The sequence below is a fragment of the Pinus tabuliformis genome, chromosome 3_1 (genome assembly GCF_031772625.1).
Source record: "Pinus tabuliformis cultivar Carrire ecotype Pingquan chromosome 3_1, CPIR1, whole genome shotgun sequence".
NCBI lineage: Eukaryota > Viridiplantae > Streptophyta > Pinopsida > Pinales > Pinaceae > Pinus > Pinus tabuliformis.
Window position 1 is genome coordinate 284,299,403 of NC_142301.1, and position 14,649 is coordinate 284,314,051.

Consider the following 14,649-nt stretch of genomic DNA (forward strand, 5'->3'; position numbering starts at 1 on the left):
AATGATGATTCAATAAGGCTTCGTCTTTTCCAGAGGACATTGACTGGTCCGGCGGCCAAATGGTATATTGAATTACCTAGAGCCTCTTTCGACAATTTTAGTTCCCTAGCCACGACTTTCTTGACACACTTTCAGTTACCTATAAGGTACGAAACTGGAACAGAAATCTTAACTAATTTCAAGCAGAAAACCGCCACACATATATCTGATCATATACATGAGTGGCGTCGTCGTCGCAGAATGGTAAAGACCTATGTTCCAGATCAGCTATTAGCTGAGTGGTTTATAAAGTCGCTTCTGCCGGCAATTACAGAAGATGTGGCCAAGGGGGGCGTCGTAACAGAGGAGCAGGTTATTGCTCGTGCTCAGTATTTGGACTTAGTGTATACTCAGTCGGGCACGCTCTATGATAAGATACCTGATGCCCCCAGACCGGAATTTTCAATCCCTCCTCCTCCCGGATCGAATAGTGACTCTCATGCCGGTGATGGCGTGATTGGAACTGCAAACGCTAAGTCGACAAGGGATTCGAATAAGAAAGCCCGTAAGACTTCGAATCAAAAAGCAAATCAAGAGATTCTTTCTTCGGAGGTAAATGCTGTATCTACAGATAAAAACAAAAACTCCAATCAACCAGGAAGCAAGAAGAAACAAAACAAAGGGAAGAAGAAGAAACAAGGTGGATCATCCCCTCAAAAAACTTCTTCAAACCCTCCTGGGCAAAAGAAACAATTTCCTCCATGTCAAATATGTGATGAAAATCATTCAACAAAGAACTGTCCGTTCAAAGCTGAGTTGAAGAGGTTCCTGAAAAGTTCCCAAACTTCAGCTGTGTTGACTGATCCGTTTCCTGCCCCAGGTCAGAATATGGTTGATAGTGGAAATGCTTCCCCGTCACAAGTGCTTATGCTGTCGGTTTCTAAGCAAAGTGATGCTTTGATATCGACTAGGAATAAAGATTATGGAAATCCGCTGGTGTCGAACGACAAAGGGAAAGATCAACCCAGTAGTTCGACAACAACTTCGGCAGAAGTTGTACCCCCCCTCACGCATGAATTAACAATAAAGCCACCTAAGGGAGTAGTCCACAAGTCGACATTCAACCCTCGCGCCAGAGCGGCGCAACACTATAATGTAGTGGAGGATTTGGCCCAATCGCCATCTGCTATGTCGACTCTTGAGGTACTACAAAATTGCCCATCCCAAAGACAGGCATTGTTATCAGCAATTGGTGGAGTGGATCCTAAAGATTCCAATCTTGTATCCTTTGATCACAAAGGATATGATCCTCAGTTACCAGCGCAATTAGCTTTCCTTATTCAAGTGAAAGCACTCAACAAAACTGTTCATAGAACGATTATTGATGAGGGCACATCGACATGTATCATGTCGATGAGTTGCTGGAAAACTCTTGGATCTCCAACATTGTCGCGATCTTCGACGACATTGAAAGCATTTGACGGTAGGACGTACACTCCGTACGGAATCCTAAATAACTTTAAGGTTGAACTAGGAGGAAAAACAGTAGAGATTGATGTTGAAGTCATTGATGGCAATCTTGACTATAACATTCTACTGGGAAGACCATGGATATATGCCATGGCAGCTGTAGTGTCGACATATTTTAGGAAGATCGAATTCCCGTTTGAAGGAGGGATTACGATCGTCGACCAACAGAATTTCCTCCCTAATGGTTCACAAGTTACTGGAAGCATTCCCCTGATCCATGGGAGCGACCATTCAATAAAAGATATAGGAGTAGGCTTGCTAAAAGATCCCACAATGATGGGAACTTTCGCGTTGCCACCTCCGTTCCATGAAGGGAATATCCCGTTTGTAGCAACATGCAACATGGTATCTTTGTCGAAGGTCGCAGAAGACAAAGTCGTCATGGATCATCAAATGGTTTTGCCCCCTAGCCCTATTGAAATATTGTAGCAATCAATGTTTCAGGCATGGGAGGCGAGCCCAAAAGAACGCTCGTCAAGCGTTTGGGTAGATAGGTCCGAAGAATATGGTACCCCATTAGATCCATGGTCAAAAGTTCATGGGACTGACGAAGGAATCTTGCAATCAATGATGATTATGGGGGCACCATGGAATGATAACCACCATCGTTCCCTTCTTCCAGAGTGTGAAGAAGAAACTCATCACGACCTATACCACCCTTCAGTGTTTGAATTCCTAACAAATACTGTAAATACGGTGGATTCAGAAAGAAACCTATCCAATATTGAAGAGACCATAGCCATAAATATCTCGACAAAATCTGATGTTGTTGAGAATATTCATGTCGGCAAAAGTTGTTCCCCTTCAGAACTAGAAATATATAGTGCTCTCTTTCGCGAATTTAGAGATGTCTTTGCATGGTCATATGATGAAATGCCAGGCATTGACTCGAGCATAGTTGAACATGAAATTAAAATGTATCCTGATGTCAAACTAGTAAGACAACGGCTTCGGCAGGTACATCCGAAGAAATCCGCTGCCATTAAGGCGGAAGTTGAAAAACTCCTCCATGCTGGATTCATCTACCCGGTTCCTCTAACCGATTGGGTATCGAATATTGTCCCTGTTATGAAAAAACAAGGGACGATAAGAGTGTGCGTCGACTATAGGGATGTAAACAAAGCTTGTCCAAAGGACAACTACCCTACACCCTTCATCGACCAGATAATTGATGAATGCGCCGGATGTGAAATCTTTTCATTTATGGATGGATTTTCCGGGTATAATCAAATAAGTATCCGCCCACAGGACCAGTCTAAGACTGCATTCATCTGTCCGTGGGGCACATTCGCTTATCGAAAATTACCCTTTGGTTTAAGGAACGCAGGGGCGACGTTTCAGAGGGAAATGAATTATGCCTTCCATGACATCAAGAACATCGTTCAACCTTACCTCGACGATCTTCCGGCTCATTCGCGGAAGCGGACTGATCATCCGCGGCATTTGAGAGCAATATTTCTACGTTGCCGACATTACAAGATAAGACTCAATCCGCATAAGTGTGTGTTTTGCGTCGGCTCTGGTCGCTTACTTGGATTTGTAGTTTCTAAGGACGGGATTCGTCTCGACCCCTGTAAGGTTCAGGCAATCATTAATTTGCCTCCACCTTCAAATTTCCTTCAGATTCAGAAACTCCAAGGGAAAGCAAACTTTCTGAGGAGGTTCATTCCTAATTACGCAGAACTTGCCAAAGGTTATACTCGTCTTTTGAAAAAGGATGTACCTTTTGTCTGGGACCAGGTTGCGCAAGCTTCCTTTGACGCTCTGAAAGATTGTCTAGTAAGAGCATCATTAATGTACGCCCCGGACTATCAAAGAGATTTTAACCTGTACATTGCTGCAGCAGATACGACCATTGCGATGGTCTTAGTGCAAGAAGTCGATGGAATTGAACATCCTATTTATTATTTAAGTAAAAACTTAAATGACACAGAAAGTAAATATTCCTATGTTGAAAAACTAGCGCTTGCTGCTGTTCAAGCGATTCAAAGGTTTCGACATTATGTCCTCTTTAGGAAAACTACCGTTTTGTCAGATTGCAATCCCATGACATATATACTGTCGCGACAGTTGCTTGGGGGCAAATATTCAAAATGGATAGCCATCCTTCAAGAGTTTGATTTAGATTTTGTAAAATCCAAATCGAAGAAAGCCCTAGTTTTCGCGGAATTATTATGCGATCTCCCATAGTCGTCCAACGATGATACATCAGAAGAGTCAATCGTGGATGAAAATTTGTTTCTGATATCAGTAAGCGATGAGTGGTATGGAGACATCATTGTTTATCTCCAAACCCAAAAATTTAGGCCTAATACCTCACACTCGGAACGAAAACGTATACGATACCAATCAAAAGACTACATGATCGTCGGTGATACACTTTACCGTCGTGGCATCGATACGGTTCTGAGGAGGTGCCTTACCCATGAGGAGGCCGAAAAAGCCCTGAATGATTGTCATTCAGGCGCGTGCGGGGGCATCAATCTGGATATGCGACAGCACAAAGAATCTTACGAGCAGGATATTTCTGGCCAACTATGTTTAAAGATTGCATAATAGCTGTCAGAAATTGCCATGCATGTCAGATCTTTGATAGCAAAACTAGAAGACCACCCGCACCCTTACAGCCGATAGTTGCTATTGGGCCCTTCGCCAAGTGGGGCATCGATTTCATGCAATGTAACCCCACCTCGACCGGGGGGCATGGGTATATTATAGTCGCTGTTGACTATTTTACCAAATGGGCCGAGGCGATGCCTACATTGGATAACACTGGTGAAACAGCTGCCCTTTTCTTTTTCAATCATGTAGTCGCCAGGTTCGGCGTACCGCAAGCTATAGTGACAGATCATGGATCGCATTTTCGCAATCACATGATGATCGAATTAGCTGCCAAATTAGGGCTATCTCACGACAGCTCTACTCCGTATTATCCACAAGCCAACGGACAAGTTGAGGCAATCAACAAGGTCCTGAAGCGTATGTTGCAAAGGATGATCGGGGTTCATAAAAGAAGATGGCATCTAATCCTGTACTCAGCACTATGGGCTTACCGAACCTCGGTAAAAAACGCCACTGGGTTCACACCATTCCAATTGGTGTATGGCCTGGAGGCAGTTTTACCGATCCAGTGCGAAATTTCGTCACTTAAACTCGCAATTGACCTCCTCCCCGGAACCTCAGAAGAAGAGGCTCGTTTCCTGGAATTGATCCAGTTGGATGAAAACCGTCGTGACGCCGCTTTGGCGAACGAGGCTCATAAGAAACAAGTCAAAGCACAGTTCGATAAGAATGTCAAACCGCGCAACTTCTCTGAGGGTGACTTGGTTTTGCTTTACGACCAAGAATCCGATAAATTAGGAGCAGGAAAATTTTAGTCCTTATGGATGGGTCCTTATATTGTTAAAAGGGTGTTAGCAAAAGGAGCCTACGAGTTAATGGATTATGACGGAATACCACTGGCGCAACCCCGTAACGGGTTGTACCTCAAGCGTTACTATGCCTAAATAGTAACCTGAGTGCTTTTGTTGTATTTTGTTTTCGCTAAAATGTTTGTTTCGGTAGTAATCCACCCTTCTCGTTTGTTGCAGATGTCGAATTATTCTGAAACATATGTGGGATATGCCGACGGAGCGAGTCGTAGTACGCGGAATTTGTCCTCCGCTGCCTGGGCCATTTTTGATCCAAGCGGCGAGTTAGTGAGTTTCAGAGGTGTGTGTATTGGACGGTCGACAAACAATATCGCTGAGTATAGTGCGTTGATCGAACTCCTCTCTGATACCATTGCTCATGGTATACGCCGACTAATTGTCAGGCTAGACTCACAACTTGTGATACTACAGCTCACTGGTATATACTCAGTCCGCAATCCAGCTATTTATCGTATGTTTCTAAGAGTTAAGATTTTGGAAAGAGAGTTTGATTCAATTCAATACCAGCATATTTCCAGAAACTTGAACACATTAACAGATTCATTGGCAAACTATGTATTAGATAGACATTTACAACATATATAAAAAGAGATGCATCGGTGCTATGTAAGTGGATCACAAATAAACCGAAATAAACTCCGAAAATCAAAATATATAAAGCTGTTTATAGTTTGTACATAATGTGCTGTAATCAAAACAAAATTGGTCATACGACCTAGAACTCAAAAAAGATGCTAGGGGGCACCCTAGCCTAATGGTGCTCATGAAAGTACGTCACGGTCTGTGCGATCATGCGCAAGAGACGAGTCCATCGTCTAGGCACGCCGATGGTGTGTCGCTGCAACTGTAAAGGTAACTCGTCAATCTGTACATCCGGAAGGCCACGAGTAAGGCTCTCAACCTGCTCCTGCACAGCTGCAAGTATCTCAGTATCACCAAGGTCGCGAATAACAACTCTCCTAGCAGGCTCTGCTGCTGGGGCAGCAACTGGCGACCGTGGACGAGCTACTGGACGAACAGGACCAACATCTGCATGCACCCAAGAGTTTGATCAGTTTTGAACAGTAAACATCATGAATGAAAACAATAAACAGTGATATGGTCAGAGATTTTACCAATAGCACCCCATTGCTCGCCATCCGGAAGCACCAAGTCCGGATCACCTCGGTAGTCCATACCCACGTATGGATACTCAGAAAATGCCATCTCCTGACGCTCGAACCACCTAAAGAAGGACTCAGTGAATGTAATATGAGGTTGACCAGCATGTCGGGACATATGGTCGACCCACCTCTGCATGCGTGGCTCGGTCAGAGAAGGCATATCAAGCAAGATGTACTGAGGTTGCATCAATGGGATTTTCTCCAAGACAAAGGCAGTAAGAATAGAACCAAATCCAAAGTTCTTCAGCCCCCCGTCCTTTACCTTGGTCAATTGACTTTTCATCTGAACAAGTACTGCGTCACACCAGTTAAACACTTTCGGTTGGAGACACTCCAAGGCGTGCTGCATATAAGATCTGTTGGCAACATGCAAAGCTGCGCTACCGGCCATCCTACCAATAGTAAACAGAATGGATCTGAGAGACCTGTCAGTGATGTCACGGATATTGATCTTGCCGTCTTTGCTCGGCTGTGAACCTTCCCGGCAATACTGACGTATATAGTCTCTGGTGGAAGTAGTCCCTCGAGCCGTACCTGACAAAGAAATGGGAGCACCCCGCCTTGACAACCCAGTCAAGAAGTACATGTCCTCTATGGTCAAGGGAAAGGACTTCCCCCTAATCTGGAATACTTGGTTAACAGGATCCCAAGCATCAAGCATATACTGCAGTAAAGAAATCTGTGCTCTCATGCTAGAGATACGGAAGAACTTCAGCAGGCCACAGTTCCGAAGCGCGTTCACCGTGACTGGGTCATGGAGTGCAACCATGTCCTCTGCTTCATGTTCTCGTTCTCGCCATGTAAGGGACATTTTGTCCAAAGTTCCCTACAATCAAACAAGAGAATGAGTAAGTTCCTGAATTTGATGAAAATCTGGCGAAAAAACATCAAAAAACTCATGCAAACTCAGTCTTTTTAGGCCCAGCGCAGGCAGAGAGTGTTCCCCCTGCTCTGTAATTCAGTTTGCCTCAAAGCTGACTGGAATACAGCGTAGGTTTCGAAAGGGGAACCTGCGCTGATGCCAGGGCGCCCTAATGGAACCCCTGGGGCCCAGAAACACTGAAAAACAGGCATGAAACTGAAAAAGGAAACCATGAAAGTGAAGGGCTGAAGTTTAGCTCCTACCTGGTCCAAACGGCGCCGAAAATCGTCCACAGAATCTCCCGGAATCAGCTGGTGAAAATCAAGGAAGAAGAGGCACCTCCAGAGCTCCAACAAGCAAAATACAAATGAAATGGTAAATGAGAGGTAAAAACCCCTTTTTATGACTTTTTACACCGTTTAAAGTTAAATATTAGGGTTATATTCTCGTTTTCATGCAATTATTATCCATTTCTAACAAAATTTGTTGCAGCAATTGATAATGAAGTACTACATTTGAAAAGAGAAAAGCTAATGAAAGTAAATTTGGCCATGAATCGAGCAGTTTTACCACGGAATTTATGCTCGTTAAAAAATAGAAAAGTGTGAGCAAGGTTTTTCGCCAAAGTTCAAGCTCATTAAGAAATGAACCTGTCTCGGTAAATAACCATTGCGATCATAAATTTATAAGCCTTAAAAGCCTTGGTCGTGTTCTCATCCATCACCTCCATTTCATTTGGCCGATCGTTCACCCCCATGTGTGTTTACCTATTTTGAGGAACGGCTGCGAAGAGTGTTTCACCTAGCCCTCCTTGTAACACTACCGTGATTGGAAAATTCCAATTTGTACCTGGAATTAGTTGCTATCCTTGTTTATCACTCGTTCCTCAAAAGACGAGTCTTCTTTGAGCTCTTTTCACTGACTCGTAAAATATGAAAAGTTTGCCGAGTTTTTGGCCTTCTAGCTCGTTAAATGACCGAAAGCTATCCCTCTTCTAGATTTTAATCTTTTTGGACCTGAGGGATTATTACACAAAAAAGATCGAGCGCTTGTCTTGTTCGGCTCGTAAAAGTACCGAATAGCCATCCCTTCTGTATTGTTTTATACTTTTTCGGACTTAAGGGATTAGATGACGAAAAAGGAATTATGGAGTTGACTTTCTGTACCTTTTTAGACTCTCTAAAAATGAAAAGGACCGAGTTTTCCTTGTCGTTAGACTCGTTAAAATAATTAAATAGCGACAAACTTGTCTTTAGACGAGAACGAGTTTCCCTATCGCTAGGCTTGTTAAATCTTAGCGATGGGCTTGCCCGAAGGGCAGGTTATAGAACAAGCATATGTTATCCTCCTCAAGCTTGACAAAAATAAAGAGGTACTGGTCAGAAATGACTGGGGAAAAATTGGGAGAACATCAAAGTTTAGAGGTAGCAAGTCACTCTTGAACATGACACTTTTCTTCCGTATCACATCGGGTTGGGTTGTCTCATTCACCGGTTTCATCACCATGGTCCTCGCCACACCATCCATTCGGGGTAATGCTACCGATCCATCACATCAGTGTCGTTATATGTTCAAGAGGGGTCATTCAGAAAGTGTCAACCGTGTCCCATCCGCTACCATACATTTTCCTTCATCCATTTCATGATCGCCACCCTGAATCATATGTCACAGTTTGTTTCCACCTCCACTAAATCATTAGCTCCGTTCCGTGTCATTGATGTGGGATTCATTAAGGCCCTCCTTTGACGGATCGCTTCTTGTCGACTTCAGCTCATTATCCAAGAAGTCGATCTAGGAACACCCCCATCAGTACTTTGAAGCTTGCATGCCTCAATGGCAAGTTTCTCACTTCCGGCGACAGGTATACATCAATGACCTTCGACCAGAAGATTTTGCGTGGCGTTCGACGCCAAGTCCTTTATTCACGCCACGTGAATTGTACTGCCGTACCTTGAGGGTCATCATCATTATTGGTGATTCCTCTCGCGCTTGTTAACGGTTTTCATTATTGACCGGTAATCAAGCGATGTCTTTACATGTTCGACTTCAGCGTAATTCTCACATGGATCGACTTGTACTTAGAGTGAAGATCGAACAAGTTTGAAGACCCCGGATCTAGTTTCATCCATCCGAGCTGCGATATATATTCAGGAAATATAAAAGCATTTTCCATGTACATCATTGCAGCAGATGATCATCCTCCTCAAAGGATGATAATTTTAGCGGAAGATTATCAGTCTGTCTTCAGACGATCGTCTGTCATATGTACCAAAATGTATTTATAGAAAGCTGAGCATGGGAATACCCGCCTCAGCTAGATCATGAGAATAATGATGAATGAAAGATAATGTATTGTATTGTATTGTATTACAGGGCACTCTCCTCAGCACTGGAACGAACTTCGGACCCTCTAGCTAAAGCATTTCACCCGATTAACGGCCTCATACTTTAGGGGGCAACTGTTAGAGAAATTTTTGTGCCTCGCGTCAAGGAGCAGGAAATGTCGATAATTACAGGGATCCTCAGTCCCTAAACATGTTGTTCTTACCCCTAAAAGAACAAGGTCATCAATCAACAGCACTTCCAATCAGTTCTCCACCTGAAAACACTTCAGAACAGGCTTATTTTGGATCATGTCAGCTGCTTAACTGAGCTTCTGCGCTGTATTGCAACTGTCCCACTCTGTACCTGCGTTGGAAGTCAAAAACAATGAAGGCTACCTGCGCTGGGTGAGATTGGCCAAGTGGCACAGTCCTCCTGCAAGGTGTCAATTGCCCAGGAAGCTTCCAAACTGACACTTGGGTCATGAGATTCGCCCTGTGATGAGTAAGAGGTACTTGATCACCATGTGTAAGCAAGGATCTCCAAGTGGACACAGGAACTGAAGATTAACTAGAGATGGAGAGGACACAAGGCAGCTTCATGTCAGTCTCAAGCTGACTCATCCTTTTCTCTTCTCTCCTATATATAGAGCTCTTCTATGAGGTCTATGGAGGCTGGAATTTTGTTATAAGCAAGGAGGTGCTGTTGGTATACTGCCAGGATTATTGGGTGATTGTTTTACTAGAGGTGAAGAAGAGAGTTCTTGCTGCCGAGGAGGTGCTGCTGGATTGGGGCCAACATCATTGGTTGTAACTTCCTCTGGAACCCTGTTACTTTCTATCAATAAAGTTTGCATGTTCTTCTATATACTTGTTTTACATAGATGCTTTTGTGTTTACATGTATATTTGATGCAACCTAATCCATGCTTCAATTATGATTGCTTGTATCTCGTAGTTTGCTCCCTTTTGTTGTGCAGATTCTGTGTGTAGCTGGATCGGCTTGGAGAGTAAAGAGCTGGGAACGGGATACAAAGCGAGAAGGACAAGGATCGACTAAGCGCAAGACACCAGGTTGGTTGATCCTCTTTCTATTCTCTCTGTGCTTTCATAAAGATGAACATGAAAACTTTGTCATTCAGTTGTTGCTAAAGTCTGTCACCTTTAGAAAGGGTTAGTGTCATCCGCATCGGATACTTTTCCCCACAACACTACGTTATTTCCGATCTCCCATTATACAACGAAATAATAAATTTTGACATTTTAAATGACCATGAACCTAACTCTGATCATGGGCCTTTACTTATAACTCTCAATTTTGTCATGCATAGAGTTCCCACAGAAAATAATACTTACAGCCAAAATAACTTAATATTTGATAGAAATAAAAATGATCTTTTTTCTAAATAAATTTAAAACTAATTTGATTCCTTTATCTAGTATAGACAACATAGAAGACCTCTATCATAATTTTACTACAACCATCTCGTATTCTATTAACAAGTTCTCATTTGAAGCTTCAAATAATAAAAGAAATAGCAAAACCAATCCATGGTATGACAAAGATTGTAAAAGTGTGAGGAGAGCAATTAAGGAAGCTGTTGATGAATCTCTTAGAATGGACAAGATAAAAATATATAAAGCCCTAACTAAAAGGAAAAAGAGGGAGTACATTTGTCAAAGACAAGAGAATCTCTTACACCTCTCTAAGGTAGCTCCTAAGAAATTTTGGAGGTAGATTCCGATTAGGAAGACTAAAGATAATAATAAAATTACTCTTCGCGATTGAAATTCCTATCTTAAAAAGCTTTATGAATCTCCAAATGTCATGAATAATTTGGAAACCCTGCTCACAATGAAAGAAGTTTTCTCTTTGTAATACATTAAGTTTGGGTTAATCACCTCGCTAATGGGAAAGCTAAGGACATTGAAGGTTACCAAGAAGAAATCTTAAAAATTGGAGGTCCTGTCCTAATCCACAAGCTTTTCAATCAAGCAGTCAAGCAAGGGTTCCCTAAACCTTGGACTGAGAGCCTCATTATCCCTATTCTTAAAAGTGGGGATACAAATAACCCCTCTAATTATCAGACATTTATGATTAGCCCTCTCTTAGCCAAGTTATATGGTAGTATTTTGGAAAAGAAGTTAAGCATATGGCTTGAAAGTGAAGGTAAGTGGGCTAAAGGCCAAGAAGGTTTCAGAAGGCATCACTCAACAATAGACCACCTCGTTACGCTTATGATCATTGCAGAGGAATGTTGTAAAGATAAATAAAATTTATTTTGTTGCTTTGTGGACTTTAGAAAGGCTTTCGATATGGTTCCTAGATACAACCTTTGGAATAGATTAGAAGAGCTAAAGGTTACTCTTGAGTTGAGAGTTTTCGCTATAATGTTATATGAGAATGTAATTGCCAAGCTAAAGAGCAACGAGGGGTGGTCGAAAGATATTAAGTGTAACACCAGAGTTAAACAAGGTTGCCCCCTCTCCCCTACCCTATTTGGCATTTACATCGATAAGCTCAAAGGCTATTTAGAGGAAGCAGGATGTGATGGCACGATCTTAGCTAGGATAGTCATCACCCTTCTTCTCTATGCTGACGATATTGTTCTTTTGGCAAGGTTCCCATCTGATCTTGATAAGCAACTCAGGCTTCTTAAGGATTTATGTTCTACCATGGGTATGACTATTAACACTAACAAAACAAAAGGTATGATTATCAAATCCAAGAAGGACACTTACGCTAATTTATGTATGACAATAATAACTTGGAGGAAGTGTATTCTTACAAGTACCTAGGAATTGATATTCATCACAAGCTCAATTGGAACCATAGCATTGAGAAAAGGATTAATGGGTGTGGAAAGCTTATTTTGGTCTTGAAAATAATTGTAAAACAACAAACCTTGTAATGTGGGATAAAAAGAAGTTCCTCTTTGAAACTTTAGTCACTCCTGTTATCTTATATGGTTGTGAGGTTTGGGGTTGCAACATCTCTAGAGAATCATGGAGAAAGATTGAGCAAATCCAGAAGCGTTTTATAAGTTATAACATGAAAATTAAAATTAATACACCCTATCCTATTCTCCTTATAGAAGCAGGTATTTCTCCTATTGAGAGCCTAGGTATGATTAGGTTTCTGTTGTACAAGCATAAACTCAATAACATAGATGATCATAGACTTCCTAAGCTAGCTTTAAATTCCAGCCAAAACCACCTAAGGCTTAATTGGGGGTGGCATAAAGACACAAGGGCCTGGTTAAACTATTGGGAGATCAACGAGAATGATGCATTACAAAACATAAATAACATTAAAGATATTGTTATTTCTAAGTTCAAAGAAAAATGGTGGTGTGAGAAAGATTTAGCGGCTAAAAGAAAATTAAGTTATTATAAGAAGGTCATCAACCCCACAATAGAAGATCAAAAGTATCTCTCTATTTTAACTAGCTCAAAGAAGAAAATTAATGTAGCAAAGATTAGAATGAATTCTCATGAGCTCCATAGTGAAACATGTCGTTGGGCAGTTCCTAAAACGCCATGGATGGAAAGGATTTTCCATATACGTGAGAATAGGAACATTGAGGATGAAAACCACTTCTTCTTAGAGTGCCCCATGTATAACCACATTAGATCTTAGTTTCACAAGCTTTGTTACAATACCGACCTTCCTAGCATTTTAGAATATCAAAATTATAGTGAGCTCGGGAGGCTTCTCTCCAAGCTTTTTGAGCATAGGAATAAAATCTTAAATCAAAATAAATAATTTGTTTCTTTAGGTCCGATAGACCTACCTTTGGTCTTAGCGGAGGTTAACCACCATCATCATCATCATCATATTATATATTATATTATATTGTTTTAAATAAAAATATAATTACTAAAAAATTGCTATATAATTTTTTCCATTAAATTTATTTTAAAATAAAATAAAAATATGAGTTAAAAATATTTTTATTGCTCTATGGTCTATGTGTTTCATTGCTCCATTACATTCCACAAAATTCTCCAACTAATAGTGTGGTTATCCAACCACACTATTGGTATCCTTAATGGATGTATGTCCGGGAATTATATGGTAAGCATTAAATTTATTACCAAGACGTTAGCTATTGTTACTATATCAACGTTTTTATTTCACTTGCTATTCAATTTATCTTACTATTCAATTTATTTTATAGACAATGATTTTTTGGGTAGTCCAAAAGCGATAATTTTTCCTAGCAAGATTTCCTAGACATTAATTCTTCTTTTGTCATGCTCACACCTGATACCATAGAAACAACTTTCCAGTCTTTGCAGTCATAAATTTGCATAGAGATCCATGAATGGATAGGAATCATTATATTTTTAATTTTTGAAAATAGATATTTAAACAACATAAAACTTAATCATATTAATTTATTTATTTTATTTTATATTTTTTTTCTTTAATTAAATATTAAATTTAGAATATATTGATTATATTAATTTTTAATTTAATTATAAAATTAAAATATAACATTTTGAAAAGTTAAAATATTTTTAACTAATTTTTAAGTTTTTAATTTAATATGTATTTATTTGAAAATTATATTAAAAGTTACATAAATATAATAAATTAAAATTAATTTGATTTCAAAACAATTAGAATATTTTATTTTATTTTAAAAATATAATAAATAAATAAACAAAAAATATTATTTTTTGTTGGCCTAACTCACTAGGATTTGAATTTTGAATCTCATGCTTTTACATAATATTTCATAATAAAGTGATTATGAATTGTGTTACATTCCACAAGCTAAAATTATTTATTCTTTTAAATATATGAAAATTTTTAAATTACTTTAACTAAAACTTTGATATAAATGTGCAAGATACTAAATAAAATATAAGGGTAGAAACAAAATATTTTCTCAATTGTTTTCTCTCTCTCTCTCTCTCTCTATATATATATATATATAGAAAAAAATTGAGAAAATATTTATTTAAAAAAAAAAAAAAAAATTCATCAACATACGCATTTTAAAACTTTTTCTTTCTTGATCAAAAGTCACAAATTTGATTCTTGCATATATCTTATACTCACATCTCAATTTTCTTTTCACAAATATATCTAAAAAAAAATTAACAATAATTTAATTATTTCTTAGATGATATTTTAGTTCTTAATTTTTTCTTATTGTAAAAAAACTTTCTACAAATATTGTAATAAAAAAGTATACAAAATGTACTTTAGTATTATTTGATATTAATTTATTGTTAGCTATTAATATTTTGGTAAATATTTTCATCTATTAATTAGAAAACCATGAATGTTTTATTAATAAACCAAATAATATTAGTAATTGATATCATTTCAAACTAGCGAATAACTACTAT